General features: G+C 42.9%; 1 long non-coding RNA gene across 2 annotated transcripts; it reads right to left on the bottom strand.

Annotated features, from left to right (window-relative positions):
- Window positions 1–10,910: 10,910 nt before the first annotated feature.
- On the bottom strand, window positions 10,911–11,690 carry LOC311271473. 2 transcript variants are annotated; one of them, XR_014624421.1, is made up of 3 exons: window positions 11,358–11,690; window positions 11,218–11,282; window positions 10,911–11,093 (listed from the first exon to the last, which is right to left on the bottom strand). It is a non-coding gene; the product is annotated as an uncharacterized lncRNA (long non-coding RNA). The 2 variants fall into 2 exon arrangements; XR_014624422.1 differs by having other exon boundaries at window positions 10,911–11,090.
- Window positions 11,691–12,287: the final 597 nt, after the last annotated feature.

The following is a 12,287-nucleotide window of genomic DNA, read 5'->3' as shown; positions in this document are numbered from 1 at the left end:
AAAGGTTGCAGGAATTGGACAGGCAATTGTCCAGGCAGCACGACCACGTGCTGCGGTAGCTCCATTACAACTTGGCCTTGCAGTGCAGGCACATCATATGTATCGGTCACAATTCCTGGTGGATACCTTTCATGGAATGGGATTTGCTTCATCATACAAGGAAGTTTTGCGTTTTGAAAAGAATGCAGCAGATTCAGTTACCCCAGATATGTTAGCGGATGACATAGATGTGCTGGACATGGCACTTCTTTTTGCTGGGGACAATGTTGACCACAACATCCTTACTATTGATAGTAAGGGGACCTTCCACGGAATGGGAATCATAGCAGCAATCACTCCAGGGCGAAAAAAGGACCGTATCATTCCAAGGAGACACATTACCAACCTAGATTTTGCAGTGCAAAGTAAAATCCCAGTCATCGAATATCGCTTTGCGAAACATGTGCGCCAAACCATCGTGTTCAATGACCTCCCAGCACTGATCAACTGTGACAGAAGTACAGAGTAGTCCCCTGAAAAGCATAGTCTTAATGCTTGGAGGTTTTCATACTTTTATGAACCTACTTGGTGCAATAGGCACACTTATGGAAGGCACAGGACTCAGGAACATTATAGAAGTTGTCTATGGATCAAATGCTGTCCAGCACATGATGACTGGAAAGTCAGTGCAAAGAGCTTTTCGTGGACTTTTGCTGGTGGATAGATGTCTCAATCACCTGGTTGTGTCAGAGCTGCAGGAGGATGACTCACAGTTTGAGTCATTGGTGAACCAAGCTGGAGAGATGTACTCATCTATGGTAACGAAAGAAACAACTTTGGAAAGTGCTGCAGCATCAGATATGCTGAACCAAATCAAGGAAAAGGTGGAGACGAAGAGGGCAGACCTTAGCACAAGGTCAAAAACCAGCCGACTGTGGGTAAACTATCAGAGGCTGTTGCAGACAGCCCGAGCTCTGATCAAAGCAGATCGTACAGGATCTTGGAAGATGCACTTGCGCGCAATGTTGGACTGTCTGCCAATATTTGCCGCAGCTGGGCACTACGACTACCTGAAATCGGCATATTTCTACCTCCAAGAAATGTGCCAACTCGAGACCAGACACCCTGATGTACATAACAAGTTTTCCAGGGGTTTCCATGTGATTCGCCGCAGCAACCAGTACTGGGCAGGCCTTAGCTCCAACCTTGTCATTGAGCAGACATTAATGCAATCCTTGAAAAGCAGTGGAGGCTTGACCCATGGAAGTGGAATGACTGAAGAAATGCGAGCATTGTGGACCATGTCTACACCCATCACATCTGAATACAACAACGCTATGCAGGAATTCAATGACCTCACCTACACGACCAGCGAGCAGCACCGAGAATCCTCAGAAGCAAGGATGAAAAGAGATCACTCTGATCTAGAAAAGATCAAGGAAAAGTTAAGCATTTGCACACCATTCTCTCCAGACCCATCTCTGAGAAACATTGTAACTGGTGTTGTTGCCAAAGAGGAGGTGAATGTGCATCAGTTTGAGACTGTTGGCAATGAGATCATTGAAAAGATGATTGGAAAACCTGTTTTTGGAATATCCTTCAAACGGAAAGACCGGGCAAAAACCCTTGCAGATGACTCCACCATCAAAGTTGCCCAAGACCGGACCATTGATCCTGCTTTGCTGTTCCAACGTTTCCTGATCATGTCGAAAACTGGACAGTTTTCATTGGAAGATGTAATGAGTTATGAGCTCTGCTCATTTCCTGCAGCCCTGTTCAAAGGCAAGGAAATCTTCCGTAAGGCCAACAAGCCCCAACTAGCGCAGGCAGTCACTGAGTTCTCAAGCAAAAAATCTAACAAAACTGTCCTGGATTCCATCCCACCAACTGAGCATTATGTCCTTGATGGTGGCTCCCTGGTTCACCGCTTGGCATGGAAAAAGGGTGACAGTTACGGTGCCATTGCACAGTCATCTGCAGACTTTACCGTAAGCCATTATGGTAAAGCAACAGTCGTTTTTGATGGTTATAGCGAAGGTCCTTCCATCAAAGACAATACGCATCAGAGACGTGGTGAAAACACTCACCCCATTGTTAACTTCAATGCAGAGACTGAGTTTGTGGGAAGAAGGGATGATTTCCTTTCCAGATCTTGCAACAAACAAGGACTTATCAATCTTATGACCGAGGAGCTGGAGAAGAAGGGCTGCACTGTTATCAATGCATCAGGTGATGCAGACGTGGACATTGTCAAAGCTGCAGTCAAGGCCTCAGAACATCAGCCCACAACCTTGATAGGGGAGGATACAGACTTACTCATTCTTCTCCTCTACTATGCTGGGACGAACAATAGAGGCCTCTATTTTCGTTCAGACAAGTCCGAAGCTACTAAGGTGTACAACATCAGTGAGATGAAACAAGTCCTGGGTAGTGACTTGTGTTCCCAGTTGCTGTTTATTCACGCCTTCACAGGATGTGATACAACTTCTCGCATTTTTAGTGTTGGCAAACAGACAGCTTTCCAGAAACTTGTGAATGGTGAATCAACCCTCCAGTCCTGTGCAAATGTGTTTCTGCTCCCACATCAAGCAAGGAATGTCATAGAGGACCATGGGACCAAGGCAATGGCAGTGTTGTTTGGCGGAAAGAGTACCGATTCACTTGCCTCTTTGCGCTACAACCTTTTTAGCAAGAAAATCGTTACCGCCAAATCATTTGTTACCCCAGAACGTCTGCCTCCAACTGAGTCCTCAACCAAATACCACTGCCAAAGAGTTTACTTCCAGATCATGATGTGGATTGGAAAGGAAGGTGACATGAACACAGTGGATTGGGGATGGAAACTGGTAGACAACCGGTTCCTGCCAGTTATGACCAGTAAGACTGCTGCCCCAGAAAGCCTCCTGCAGATGATCCACTGTAATTGCACAACTGCCTGCCGAACACAACGGTGCAGTTGCAGGGCATATGGACTACCATGCATGCCTGCTTGTGGACCATGTCAAGATGGGGATTGTGAGAATCACTATAATCAACCTCAATGGGAGGACGAGTGTGATGACTAATGGTAAATGTAATGGTCACAGTGCAAAAGTTAAACCAGAATAAGAGGAAACAACTGAAGAAAATAGAAAAAAGATATGTATAAATAAGAAAAGGATTTAAAAAATATAAAAAACAAAAGGCAAAAAAAAAAAAAAAACACATTATAAAAAATATAAAAAAATATATAAAAAAAATAAAACAGAAAAAAATAAAAGGGGTTAGCGGTACTGAGCCTTCACGTGGCAGCCCTGTTTTAACTAATTTTACAGTACCACACAGTTCTAATGAATTTATTCTTTATTGGAATCAAAAGAATGGTTATGAACCACAGAAACCACCAACACTAGGCAAAACGATGAGAAAGGAGAAATATGTAATTACTTAAGAAAAATTGTACTTATTTTTCGCATAAATACGTTTGTAACCAATTGCTTTAATATATAATTGTACTTGTAATCACTTATCTATCATGCAAATATGCTAATTAGAATATTACATGGCCAAAACATGTATCAGGCACCAGTGTTCCTGGTCTAGGAGGAATACAAAGGAGTAATGGTCATTTTAAGGACCTGACGGCCGCCATTTTGAAAATAGGGCCTTTCTTGGAGTCAAACTTTGGTAAACTTTTAGTATGTTTTTAAGCACATCTGATACTACTGTAAACCACTGAGAAACCTTTTGTTAGAATTTTTTCCGGGTCAAACCGTATTTGCAGCTGACTACATCTCATTTTCTGCCGCTTATCCGTGAGGGGATGTTGCCGCTCTATCCCGCTCTATCCCCCCCCTTCGGGGGGTTGCTGGAGCTAATCCCAGGTTTCAATGGGCAGAGGTACACCCCTGGACAAGTCGCCAGCTCATTGCAGGGCCCTTTTCTGATGACAGAGGCTACCACATAGGGTGCCAACTGCACATCAGGAGCAATTTTGGTCAAGGATACTTCGACATGTAGCTCGGTTCCGCCCAGGGGAGCCGGGATTCGAGCCAGCGACCCACTGGTTGCTGGTCACCTGCTCTACCCACTGAGATAAAGCCACCCCTAGTGCTAGCGTGTTTAAAGTGTAAACAATAAAATGTGTATGACGCAACATGCGGGCAGGTGTAGTACCTGCTCTGGTGATGCTAACATTTGCACCTGCTTCCTCTTGTGGAGCAATGGCGGGAGTTGTGCTAGCGTTAGCGGTCTTTGGTGATGCACTTGAAGGCTCATCACACTTTAACAACGAATCCCTCTGTTTTTGGAGAGCTTGCTCCTTCAATAATCGCTTCTTTTTATATTCGGAACCAGATATTCAGTCATTTAGACATCATTACCCTCCTCACATTGCATTTTTTTCAGAAATACAATCAAAATTGTTGTCAGTAGGCGGCAGCTACGATTGGCTCGTAAGAGCTGGGGGCGGGATTTGTGTGAGTGAGCCACACTGTCACAGAGCTTGGCCTACTACATCAAATGCCATAAATATCACTCTAAGGCAGTGGTTCTCAATTATTTTCTGTCATGCCCCCCCTAGAGGACAGAATTTTTTTCAGGCCCCCCCCCGAATTGTACTACCATTGAGAACCTGATAATATTTATTTATTTATCTGTATAAACCACTGTATGAGTTGCTGGCACCAGCATTCTGCATACAATCGCCTGATTATCAAAATAAATTAATAAAATGAGCTGAGAACAACTTAAAACAATTTCCAAGTTTAGTTTATGAATTGTGATTCTCAAAACAGAAAAAGTGCAAATGATTCACTGGGATGTGCATTTTTAAAAACTTAACACAGTAACATTCAAAACTTTAAACAGTAAACATTGGTCACTTGTCAGCTTCATCAGCTTATTCCTTTTCAAAAAGGTATATGACTTTTTGATTTATTTTGTGCAAAATTTGCAACAACATTGCTTATATTTTAGCTTATCAAAAGGGATGAAAAGTGCATAACATTTGCATTTACTTTCCCTGAACATATTGTCTATCCAGAAGACAATGAAAAAAGCACTGAACCCTGCAACATTTGAAACTGTCAGCTACATCAGTTTGAACATTTGTAATATGTGTTATAAAACACAAACTTCTTTCAAACTTATTTCACAGCATTTGTCTCTTATGTATGAACACATTCAACTTCAATACAATTTACTATCACTCTGCCAGATGCACAGTAAATCTCTTTAAAAAAAGACATTGTACAAATATTTGGCAGGAGATGAGTCTGCTTGTGTATTTAGTGGCTGCTGTGAGCCCTCTTTTCACAGCACATCTTTTCAAATCTGGGCTTCAAATTTGATATTGCTACTCTTAGCTCTTGCTCAATGTTAAGCTGGGATCTGTACCTCGTTTTTAGTGCAGCAACAGCAGAAAAGCCCGTCTCACAGAGATAGGATGTTGCAAAAGGTAGCAAAATGTTCACAGCTTTTTGTCCAATGAGTGGATACTCCCTTTCCACACCCAGCCAGAACTCACTCAGTGTCTGAGATGTAAACCTCAGCCTCAGGGTGGAGTCAGAAGACAAGTCAATCAGCTGGTCCTCTTCTGCAGAGCTGAATTCAGCAGGAGCTGTCGCACTGAATGGATCCCTCACCCAGTCATACTGAGAGCTGTCACCAGGAAAGTATTTTTTGAAGAATCCATTTAGTGATGAGATGTGCTGCTTCAGACATGGAATCACTGTGGTGACATCACAATCATTGAGTCTAGCAAACTCACTCATGTTCTCAAATGGACTAGTATTTCCCTGGTCAAGTCGCTTGCCCCACGTCTCCAGCTTTCGAGTGAAGGCACTGATTTTGTCTGTGAGGTCAGGGAGGTGCTTGTCTCTGCCTTGAAGCTGTAGATTTAGTCCATTTAGCTTTCCAAATATATCACAGAGGTAGGCTAGTTTCAGCAGGAATTGTTCATCACCGAACTTATTTGCCCTTTCATACATGCCCTCCTGCTCCAAAAACATCCGGATTTCATCTCTGAGCTCATACACTCATGACAAAACTTTGCCTCGCGACAGCCACCGTGCTTCACTGTGAAATAGCACAGCTTTATGGTCCGCACCCATGTCCTCACAGAGAGCAGAGAAGAGTCGTGCTTTCAGTGGTCTTGTTTTAATGAAGTTGACAGCGCTGATGACGTCGGTTAAAACCTCATTCAGTTCGGGGCTGAGCTGTCGTGATGCAAGTGCTTCCCTGTGTATGATACAGTGGGTCCACTTCGCATTTGGCGAGACCCTCCTGATGAGGGCTTGCAGCCCGTTCCTCATCCCCGCCATGGTCTGCGCCCCATCACTGCAAACACCGACACAGTTCTCCCACTTCAGTCCGTGCTCATTTAGGTAACCATCCAGCAGCTTGAAGAGCTCATCAGCTGTTGCTCTTGATCGTACATATTTACAAAAGAGCAGGTCTTCACACAGTGACCCTGACATGTCAAAACGGACATAAGCAATAAACAAACAGTCTTTATTGCTGTCAGTGGCCTCGTCCATTTGTAAGGCAAAACGTTTGTCTGTTAGATGTTCTGCTAGTTGTTCTTGGAGGTCGTCTGAAATGTCAGATATACGTCTCCCGACCGTGTCATTTGAAAGAGGGACAGTCTTCAGTGCCTCAGCACTTTTCTCACCTAGCATGATTGTGACCATGTCCAATGCTGCGGGGAGTATTAGCTCCTCTGCTATGGTGTGAGGTTTTTTGCACCTTGCGATGTGGTGGGCAACTTTGTAAGAGGCTAACAGTGCTTTTTTGTTTACTGATGCCGCGCTGACAAAATGACCGGCTTGTTGGCGATACTCATCGAGTTTACGATGAAAAAACTCCAGTGGCTTACTGACATAACTGGGGTGTATGGTCTCCAGGTGCCGTCTTAATTTATTTGGTTTCATGCTGTCCGCTGCCAGAGTTTTTAGGCATAAAACACAAACGGGTCTTTCCTCGTTTCCGACCGTGTTCACGGTAAACCCAAGGGCTATGTAGGCATCGTCATATCTCCTGCTCTTACTAGGTTTATGCCGGTTACTGTCACTTGTTTTCTTTTCCTCTGACGCCTCATCCTTCTTTCTTTTCACTCCTGTCAGAAACTTCTCCATCTCTCCTCCTCCTCCTCCGCCAGCTCTGTACACCGGTGTTCGTGTGTAGTACTTCTTCTACTCTACTGGGTTGAACAGGCAGCCTGTTGATTAGTTTGAGCACTGCTGCCACCTAGTGGCTGGAGGCCCTTTTTTTTTTTATCGTTCAAGCATGAATAAAGACACTAATACTGAAAGTCCCGCCCGCCTCACGCCCCCCCTGACACCCCACCACGCCCCCCCAGGGGGGCGCGCCCCACCATTTGAGAAGCACTGCTCTAAGGTGATGATTTCTTATGGGTTAACAGAAAAGATTGCTGGCCCTTTGACACAAATAAAATTATATTTATTTATTTAGAACTAAATAAAATATTCTGAATGAAGTATACAATTCACAAGACTAGTAAAATAAATATGACGATACACAAATCTTTAAAATATGTATCTTAAAACACAAAAGTTGAAAAGTTTTGTCTTAGAAAAAGGTTCAGACAAATGAAACAGACAGCAACAACTTTTATTGCCAATAAAATAAAACATTCTCACTTAACATATTCATAATACTACAGCCTCTTCAAAAACTCCACAGAGGCCGTGGGCCGGTTCAGGTCGAGTCCGGGCTCGGGCTCAGGAAGAGAATCTAAACTCTAGTGCAAAATTATAATAAAATGTTTGGAACTGTGCACAAATAGAAAAAAACTAAGTTTAAATAACCTAAACAATAGTGCAAAAATAATAATATTCTAACATTCAACAGTGCACCATTAGAATAAAATAACTATGTACAGAATGAATGAACTCCCGCTTCCTTCAAAATGAAGCCTCTTCACAAATTGGCATTCAGGAAAACAAGCTCACACACCTTTCCTGGACACGATAGTTTTTTTCCCTGGATGGTAGGGGAAGGTACGGCCTTTTTCGCCTCTGATTGGCTAGAAGGGCTCTCCTCCGATTGGTTATTTGATTTGGCCGTGAAACGTCATCTCACATTCATGGCAGGCTGTCGGCTAGTCTGTTTTGATCATCTTTACCGCCAACAGAAGTAAACAATGTAAGTAAACAGTGTGATAAGTGTGTGCCATCAAATTTACATTCCAAGTTCACATTTTCATAGCCTGTGTGAGAGTGTGTGTAGAGAGATGGTGTATCTACGTGAGGCAAACACTATGAAGGTAAATCGACTGTACAGTAACTTTTAGCCACACAGAAATGTGGTGGTTAAAAGCCACTGTGTCATGCTAATTAGGGATGAGCGAGTACAGCATTATCTGTATCTGTATCTGTTAACCATATGAATTATCTGTATCTGTACTCGGAGTGGGCGGGGCCTACCCGGAAGTGGGCGGGATTTAACCAGGAAGTGGGCCGGGTTGTCTTGAAATGAGCGAGGCTTTAACCGGTATGTTATTTTAAGCATGCAATTGATATGGGTTGATCAGAAATTGTTATTTATTGCTGATTAGAAAACTATTTACAGGACAGCATCAGCATTGAGCTTCAGATCAATGGTTTTGATCACGATAGCAAACAAACTATTTACAGAACAAGTTTTGCAACAATGAAAACAACACATGCGGTTGCAATTATCAAGTAAAATGTAATGAACGAGAGTTTTCATACTCAACAATAACTTTCTTCTTTTAACTTTAATTTTTTTTATGATCAGTGTGATTTTTTTTTATATATATATTTTTGGGTTTTTTTTTTTTTTTCCAGACCAGGTGTGTGTGTGTGTGTGTGAGTGAATAAGAGAGTGACAGAGAGAGAGAGAGTGTGTGTGTGTGTGTGTGTGTGCTAGCTTAAATTTGCGATATTTATACCACTACTAGCTTTATTTTTTTCACGAAATACAGCAAGAAAGTGTCGGACACCGTGCGTGAAGTCAAAAAACAGTTAGAGCCAGCTGACGGTTTAAAAAAAAACAAAAAAACTCTGAGACCGGCAGAGAGAGGGAGAGGGGGAGAGAGAGTATGTGTGTATGTGTGTATGTGTGTGTGTAGCTTGATTTCCAATATTTATACCACTACTAGCTTTATTTTTTTCACAAAATACAGCAAGAAAGTGTCGGACACCGTGCGTGAAGTAAAAAAAAAACAACTGGTTAGAGCCAGGCAGCCAGATGACGGTTAAAAAAAGAAAAAGAAAAAAAATTTCCGACAGGCAGAGACGCAACGCGAGTCGGCACCACGTCTGAACGAACCCACGTTTACCAGAATTCTACTGGTTCATAAGTAAGTACCGACCTAAGTAATAACAACCTGAAGCTGAAGAAACCCTAAACATTAACGGAAAACGACCCGCGAACCTGAGTGACTGAGGGAGAGACAGAGAGCTGTTCTGTGTGTGAGTGAGCAGAGCGGACACAACAACACATCTGCATGTGTGTAGGGGGAGGGGCGCTGTAGTTTATCACAGAACGCAGACACAGTCAGCTCCCCAATGAGGATTTTCATTCAATCCGAGCACAGATATTGACTCGTATAACTCGTATAATACTCGCACTCGGCAAAAGTGCTTTATCCGTACCGGATACTCGTTTCAGCCGAGTATCCGGCTCAACTCTAATGCTAATGTTCTGCTAGGTCCCATAAACAACCTCTTTCTGAAACCCTGAAGCTTGCAAGCCAGCATACTAGTCATTTCAAGGTAAGTAATAAACAATATTAGTGCATCAACATTAGCTGTATGTTAAACATTACTAGTAATTATTGTGTGTGTGTGTGTGTGTGTGTGTGTGTGCGCAGCCATGAAAGTTACCCACAGATTCCACTGGATACGGTACGGCTGCGTTACGGCTCCGCCAGGGCGGCGGAACTGATCCGTAGCACTCTAGTCTATGTGTTAACTTCCACCAGGTCCGCTGCGCTGCGTGTCTGCTACGTCCCAGCTCCGGCAGTCCGCAGCCCTGCGGAGCAGATACGCAGGACTTCTATTCTGGCGGATGCCGCAACGCAACGCAGCAATTCAGCCAGGAAGTCAGACACGAAACAACAACAAGACATCCGGTTGATTTTCAAAATAAAACACTCCGTGTTGATACAAACACAAAAACCTCAAAAAAGAGACAAATACGAGCTCTTCTTCTAATCCGTCGGTCGGGAACACTTTGTGTTGTTGAAAAAAAAAAAAATCACTTTCTGGACTGAGCCTGTTTCTCCTGTCCAGTGTTGTCAACTTAGCGAGTTTGTCGCTATATTTAGCGAGTTTTCAGACCCCTCTAGCGACTCTTTTTCAGAAAAGCGACTAGCTACAAATCTAGCGACTTTTTCTGGGGTTAATGGAGACTTTTGGAGACTCTGGCGTGAAAGCACGTATCGTTCTTACTCTTCTTAACGAGCAGCAGGTGTTGCCGTGGGCCCCTCCCCCGTCCCTAAGCACTCACAGGCGGCCCAGTCCTCGCGCGCAGCAGTCCCTCCCAGCTGCAGTCAGAGCAGGAGATGGTCACCCCTCCGCGTGCAGACTGCAAATGAATCGCGCATGTGCGAAGCCGCAGCTGGCTGATCTGCCCAGGGTGGGATGACTTATAGGGAAGTCTAGGGGATCCTACCTGGGTAAAAAAGCTCTATGCTTTCTTGAGCCTTATTGTGTCTTGTCTACAGGCAAATACTGCCAACATGTACTTCAAAATGTGTCAAAATAAGATTATATTATATTGATAGAAACAGGATGATGCACTTATAGATAACACAGGAATTAAAGCCAAAAAAATAAATATTTTGTAAATATTTTGACTGAAGCCAAGTCATATTCCCCCTCAATTTTTAAAAAATGTTAGAGGTTACATGATTTGTGATTTTTAGTTTGCTTTTTGTTTTTAACACCAGACCATGTGAAAAAGTTGAGTGATGATGCCTACAGACTATATCAGGAGCCATATTTCCCCCAAAAAATGCACATTACACGAGTCAGTTTAATTTTTGGTATTTTATTTTTCCTTCCACCCCTACTGTGTTGTGTTGCACCTCTGTCTCTGCTGCTCTTTTTTCTCCATCTGCTCATTCCTTCCATCCTTTGAATCTGCTGCCAGATAAACAAAGAAATGTATACTGAATGACAACAGAACATGTTAAATGAAATATTTTAAAAACATTTCTTCTTTCACTTGGACAATTTTCAGATAAATGTGTAAAGAGTGTTACTGTACCTTTCACTTTTCCAGACTGCTGCTGTTTCCCTCCATGACTCATGTTTCTCTCTGTCACACATCTTCTGAAAAAACAAAACAAAAAACAGATAAACAAACTGATTTCAGGCAAACATCATTTTCTGATGAGGCTAACTCACCATGCTGTAGGTTTTAACTCTCCATCTGATTCTCTCTTCTCTCTTTCCCTCCATCACTTGCTGCTCTCCATTGACTTGCTTGTTTCCTTCTTTCCCTTGGTCCTGTGTCTGCGGTCCCCAAATCACTGACCTCAGTGTTATGGACTTCCTCACTGTTGTCTTCTTGGTCTCCTATCTTCCTTTTATCTTCCTTCTCTGTACTGTCATCTGTAAACAGAATATAACATCAGATTCATTTTATCATAGCAGACGTTATCAAAAAGCAATCATATAAGGGAACTGGCCCTTGCAACAGGATTAGCATTTACTTGTCTTTTTCCTTCCTTGTTAAAGTGGCACTCACTGGGCTCAATTATATTGTTTTAGCCTAATCAATAACAACATTGACAAATATCTACATGAATAACTGTATACAGTACAGACCAAAAGTTTGGACACACCTTCTCATTCAAAGAGTTTTCTTTATTTTCATGACTATGAAAATTGTAGATTCACACTGAAGGCATCAAACAAATGAATTAACACATGTGGAATTATATACTTAACAAAAAAGTGTGAAACAACTGAAAATATGTCTTATATTCTAGGTTCTTCAAAGTAGCCACCTTTTACTTTGATTACTGCTTCGCACACTCTTGGCATTCTCTTGATGAGCTTCAAGAGGTAGTCACCTGAAATGGTCTTCCAACAGTCTTGAAGGAGTTCCCAGAGATGCTTAGCACTTGTTGGCCCTTTTGCCTTCACTCTGCGGTCCAGCTCACCCCAAACCATCTCGATTGGGTTCAGGTCCGGTGACTGTGGAGGCCAGGTCATCTGGCGCAGCACCCCATCACTCTCCTTCTTGGTCAAATAGCCCTTACACAGCCTGGAGGTGTGTTTGGGGTCATTGTCCTGTTGAAAAATAAATGATGGTCCAACTAAACGCAAACC

Source organism: Pagrus pagrus, assembly GCF_965226575.1.
Source record: "Pagrus pagrus genome assembly, chromosome: 16".
NCBI lineage: Eukaryota > Metazoa > Chordata > Actinopteri > Spariformes > Sparidae > Pagrus > Pagrus pagrus.
Note: the sequence above shows the minus strand (reverse complement) of the source record. Positions and strands in the feature narration are given on the sequence as shown.